The sequence below is a fragment of the Hordeum vulgare genome, chromosome 1H (assembly GCF_904849725.1).
Source record: "Hordeum vulgare subsp. vulgare chromosome 1H, MorexV3_pseudomolecules_assembly, whole genome shotgun sequence".
Classification (NCBI taxonomy): domain Eukaryota; kingdom Viridiplantae; phylum Streptophyta; class Magnoliopsida; order Poales; family Poaceae; genus Hordeum; species Hordeum vulgare.
This window is the reverse complement of record NC_058518.1, coordinates 293,006,515-293,012,910: the sequence shown is the minus strand read 5'-3', so window position 1 is coordinate 293,012,910 and position 6,396 is coordinate 293,006,515.

Here is a 6,396-nt window from a genome sequence, read left to right as displayed (position 1 = left end):
TGTCAAAGGAAATAATTAGTTGTTGTTCAAGAAGTTCTCTCACGTCACTTTTAGACCAAGAGAAGATAGAGTCCAAGTCTTTCACGTTCTGGACTCAGATTTGGACTGAACAGACATATCTGTACCAAAACGCCTTCAACTTTTTCATCCAGACTCCAAATTGCGTGATTCTTTTTGGGCTGCAAAGTAGATTTTACTTGATTTCAGGACCAATTGGAATCACCTTGAAATTCGTCCGGAGCGTGGAGATATCGACCAAACAAAATGATGTTGCACCAGAATTCGAGTCAAACAACAAGTCAAAAGGTGTTGCACCACCTCCACTTGGGCCCATAGGCCTTGTACGACTTAGGGTTAGTTTTAGGCTGCCTTGGGATGTCCTCCCACCTCCTTGGCCGCCACCCCTTGTTCCTATATAAGTAGATCAACCTAGTAGCTTTTTGGTTGGGATTTGTTTAGTTAAAAGTTAGCCATTGCAACTTCGTGTACTTCATTTGTGTCCAACGACCAGACTAAGACCGCTTTCAGATCCCGACCCTTATCAATACTTCATCTATATTCGCAATATTCAAATTGCAACATCATGTTCTTGCTTGTTCTTCGATTGCTTGCAGGAATAGACCTTCGTGGTCAGGTTGATCGTGCTCCGGCGTGGTCAATAACCTCTTGGAGTTGGTTTAGTGATTGCTAAGGCGCAACATCGTGCATGTTTGTAGTCGGATCGTCAAATTCATATTCACCAAATCGATAGCCACCATCTCATCGAAAGATCGGTACACCCTCGCCTTTATCATCCATATCATCGAAATATCAAACGAATACCAACTTTATATGATTACTTATAACAAAACTTCTCCCATGTCCTCAAGAACAATAATTAATACTCACACATCATCAACATGTTCAAGAACATACGTGTAATAATAATAATTAAGGATCTGAACATAATATGTTCCACCAAGTAATCGAACAAGCATCAACTACAAGATGTAATTAACACAACTAGTAACCCACACGTATCAATCTGAGGTTTTGAGAAACAGATTGACTACACATGATGAACTAGGTTTGGAGATGAGATGGTGCTGCTAAAGATGTTTATGAAGATTGGTCCTCCCACGAAGGAGGAAGCATTGGTGATGACGATGGCTTTGATTTCCCCCTCCGAGAGGGGAATTCCCCGGCAGAATCTCTTTGCCAGAGAGAAAAAGGGTCTCTGCCTGGGTTTCCGCCTCGAGACGGTGGCGCTTTGTCCTAAAAGATAACTTATGATTTTTTTTCTAGGGTAAAACACACCATATAGGAGAAGATTCCCGCTAGAGGGATGGTTGGAGCCCCACAAGACATGAGGACGCGGCCAGGGGGGCGCGCCCTGTTGGCTTGTGCCTAGTTGGTGTCCCCTCTCCAGTATATGTTTGGCCCAGAAATTCTCAAATATTCCAGAAAAAATATCCGTGAAGTTTTAGGTCATTTGGTGCAAGTTGATTTTTCAGCCTTTTTCTCGGTTTCGCGGTCGAGAATTCCAGTTTCTAGATATTTCCCTCCTAGTGATGAACCTTGCATATTAAGAAATAAAGGGCATAAGAATTATATGATATCAATGGATAATGGAGAGGATCAACAAAAATATCAATAACAATTCATGATGCAAAATGAGCATATCCACTCCCCCAAGCTTAGACCTCGCTAGTCCTCAAGCGAAAGCCCATCTCAAAAATAGCGACCACCTGATTTGAGAGAGAGGTGTCAATAAAAATAGAATATGAGCGTGACAACATCATGAATATTATCATAGCAGCAAGTATTTTATCATATAACTTCTCATAAACAAGTGACAATCTATTCACAACTATTGGAGTATGAAGCTCAAACCCTTATTGATAATCAACAAACTATGTTCTCACTTAGGCCTTGTTTGGTTTCTCGAAATTTAAAGGGGTTTGGAGGGGATTGAAAGGGATTAAATCCCCTACAAGTCAAAATTCACCTTAATCCACTCCAATCCACTTCAATCCCCTTGTAGAAGGGATTAACCAAACAAGCCCTCATTGGGGCAATCATAATTCATCATAACCCAGAGGAGAGTCTATGTAAGAGCTTTGTTTTGGGCAAGTTCACATACTCAACTATCATTTAATCTTCTACGATTTCTCACGCTCAAGGTATATTTTTGTACCTCATGTTTCCATAGGACACATAGGAAGATATGGGCTTAAATGGCTCGCCGCCCAACTTATTTACCTCTAGGATAATGTCAACAATAATGACTCATGATCATCAACATCCACTTGGATACATAAGTTTGAACCTTTCCTCGACACATGGTGCTTGCCAATATAGGATTAATAGGTTAGAATAGTGATAAACTTTATTGACTCAAGCACAAAGTTGAACTCCTTAAAATAAAAGATAGGCCCTTCGCAGAGGGAAGCATAGGTTGCCAGTCACTTTTAATTTGCTGGATGTGTGAACTCTTAATGCAAAGGAACATCACTTTATATTGCCCCTTATGATAGCCAACTTTATTATGCACTCTGTCGCTTTTATTTCTTTGCCATCACAACATCGTACAAAGCTTATTTTCTGGGAGGCACTTTCCCTCCACACTTTAGGCTTCCGGATTTGAGTTGCCTCCAATTCCCTGAGTCTCGACTACTCGAGTCGCCGGCGCCGCCATCGAGCTTGAGTCATATCCGTCACCGCAGACACCACCGTCGTTGTGTTCCAGATGTATCTGTGGCTGCCGGTTTCAACCTCATCATGTATGTCCACACCTCCGTCCATAGGCTCTGCCTCTCCGACATTGTCCTCATTGGTTCCTAGATGGCAAAACTACGCACTCACGTACAAAACTACGTAGCCTAATGTGACAGCACGAGACCGACGTTCCAGAAGATTCCCCTTCTATTCCATTTTCGTCGTGTGTCTATTTTCTTTTGTCGCATCATCATCGCCTCCAGTGCATCATCAGCATTGCATCGGCATCCCGTTGCCACCAGTTTTCAAAAGTTGCATCCGTTGTTAGTTGTCAGTTCTCGTCGTTGTCCGTTCTGAGCCCGACTGCACACGCACGCGCCCGCAACATCGTCAAAACCCTGTTTTAAAAGTGGGTTGAAAACTTTCTCTGATCGAGGTGAAACTTGGCATGCGGTCGTGATTAGTTATAGCTAGGCCGCCTGTCGAATTTCGTCGCGATCGGAGTCCGTCAGGTACCCAAACGGTCGACCATAGCGGCACCGTATTCGGTCTATCGTCGGACGGTTGTTGGTGTTTTAAAAATCGTTGCCGCGCCGCACCACTTCCCTCTCATCTTAGCCAACGCCACTCTACACAGCTAACACTAACTCGCCTCTCCGATTGGACCGCACGATCGCGATCGGAGGGTCGAAAAACCCCCAGATACCCTATAACCTAACCCCTTCCTATAAATAGATGCCCTCCCCGCCATTTTAGGCAAACCCTAGTTGGCTCCCTCGATTTCCGCGCCCACCAACTCAGCCGCCGCCACCTGGTCTCCCTCCTCTCCTCGCAGCACCTCCTCCCCCCAGCGGCCGGCCCGCACGAGCCCATCCGGGGCCTGCCGGGCCCGAACTCCTGCAACCTCCGTGCTCGAGCTCCAGATCGGGAGAGGACCTCTCGATCCAAAGACGTCATCGTTGCCGCGCGCAGCCTCCCTCGGCCCCGCGCCGTCCCCGGCCATCTCCCGCCACTGGCCGTTCCCCGGTCGCCGGAACGAGCCGCTGCAGCTTCTCCTGCGCCCAGGTCCTGCTACAGCTCGAAGCCGCCGCCGCTGGAACCCACCTCGCCATGACGCCGCCGCCCGCCGTTAGTCCCTCGCCAGACCTGGCCGCGTGGGCCCCTGCCGAACCTGTTCCACGTGCCTCCCTGCTCGCCTTCCTCGCCTCCCTGGCCGGAGCCGCCACCACCAAGCATTGCCGCCGCCACAACCTCGCTCCCGGGAGAACGAAGAAGCGGCAGCGCTGGCTGCTCGCGATCTGGGCCCCGAGATCCCCTCGGCCGAGCAGCAGCAGCCCTTCCCCGCTGCGACCCAGCGACCAGGCCGAGGCCAAACCCTCTCTCCTCCGCTTGGGCCAAGCCCGCAAAGGTGAGGCCCCCCTCTGTAGCCTATATCGCACACTAGGCGCTAGATTTTAAACTACGCCCATGCCCCTGTAGCCCAATAGTATTTTTTTTAGTTTTAGAATTTAGTTGTATTTCAGGAAATAGTTGATATTTAGAATGCCCGTATCCTTTTAACCGTGAGTCGGTTCGCGATGTATTAGATATGGTTTTGGTGTAGAATTTCGCGTAGAATCTGAATTCATAACTTGCATCTTTGTTTGACGTCGTTTAGCATGTCGTATGCCTAGGATCGTGTGTTGTCTATATTGTTTTGCCCGTAGTTATTTTTTTTCGCGCGTGACCGGATTGCTCGAATGCCGTAGAAGAAATGTCCATGTTTTAGGAACCACTTTTTCATGTATTTTAGAGTAGACGTTGGTATTTTTGCGTGTAGGGATTGCTGCTAGTTTATTTTTTCCGTGTATAGGTTATTATCTCGCATTTACGTGTGGCATTATTTTAGTGTTGCAACCCCACTTATCTTATATGTTTTCGGGGTAGAAAAATCCATAGGATTTTTCTGTGCAATTAGTTTTAGCTTTTGAGCAACTTAGTTCGCGCGATATTTTGCTATGTTGCCCTCTTGTTTATTTTTTAAGATTTATTCCGTGCTTCGTTTGATTAAGTTGTCAACTAGGGAGTTGTTCTTGGATGTTTAGTCTAGCCCCTGGTAATTTTGGTTGCAATAGAAATGCATGTTTAAGTGTGGTTTGCTTGCTCTCAAGTTGCTAGAAATAGTGTAGTTTTAGTGATGCTGAAATATTTCTAAGTCTGAATCTGTTATATTTTGTTGTTGTTTTGTTTTGCTTCTATCTTGTGATTTGTAGCTATTTTGAGGTTGGTGCAATGGAGTTAGTTGTAGACCTTGTGTTTCTCTAGCATGCTATGAATTTTCATGCCATTTGGAGTCCTGTAGCTTATGGTTTTGATGCTGTCAATATGCCTTCAGATGGAAAACTGCACTTCCATGAAGTGTTATTTTCACTAAGTCTGAAATAGTGTGTGGGAAGCCATTCTGTGACTTCTTTCCCTGGTGATCCATGATGCCATGCTAGTTGTTGTTAGTTGTATCTTGTAGTGATTCTTGCCCTCTTTCGTGTCATGCCTTGGTTGAGTATATAGGATTTGTGTAGCTCATAGTTGTGGGGTGTAGAAAGTGCTATGTGGCTGATTTTGGCAGATTGTAGTGTTTTCTTGTTTTGCTCGTAGTTGTTGAACCGTAGCTCCGATTTGATCGTGTCCTATGTGGAACTTGCTTAGAATCTCGTGTAGTTTCATTTTCTCTTGCTGGTTGTATGTTTTGAAGTGCTCGTGACCGTCGTTGCACACATATTGCATTCATGCCATCATATCTTGCGGTGTCCGTATCTTTTGATCCGTAGCTCCGTTCGAGATGTTCTCTATGTGTAACTTGCTTGTAACGACGTGTAGAATCACGTGAACCTATTTGTTTTGCTGTTTAACAACCCATTAAATGTGTTAGTTCAGATCTGGACAGAATTGTAAATTGTCATGTGAGGTCGTTTCGGAGATGCTATACGTCATTTCCAACCTCATTTAAAATGCCTAGGTAGGTAGATTAATTGCGCTTCACCTCTTACCATGTTTAATCACATTTAATATTGTCATGAATCCTTTGCTCTCATATATGGGAATAAAGGAAAATGGCTGTGGGGGGTTTTCCCTAGAGTAGCCGGTCAAAAAAAAATATTGTCGTGAATCTAATCGAGATAGAACTAAATAATCCGTATGTGGAGTTTTGTCAATATGCAACTCGTTGCATATTGAACTTCACTTAATGTGTAGTGTTTGTTTGTGGTGAATTTTCATGTCGTGTCTTGCATGTGTTCAGCTGCTCATGCATCATTTGTGTTGAGCATCGTGTGGTGAATCTCGTGTGTTGATTCATGTTTCTGGTTTCCCCGGTCTCGATAGAGTTCCGCAAGCGTGTCGGATTGTGAGGACCCATTCGACTACATCGGTTCGTCTGCTTCACGGAGGCATTCTTCTTCCAAGCGGGATCTCAGGCAAGATGACCATTTCCCCAGATACCATTACTATCATTGCATGCTAGTTTTACCATTTCTATCGATTATGTCTCGTTGCCTACCACATGTTAAATATCAACCTCTCAACAATGCCATGAAAACCTTCAACCTGTTCGACCTAGCAAACCACTGATTGGCTATGTTACCGCTTGCTTAACCCTGTGTTAGCATTGCTAGTTGCAGGTACAATTGCTTCCATGTGATAACATGGGTTCCTTGTTATATC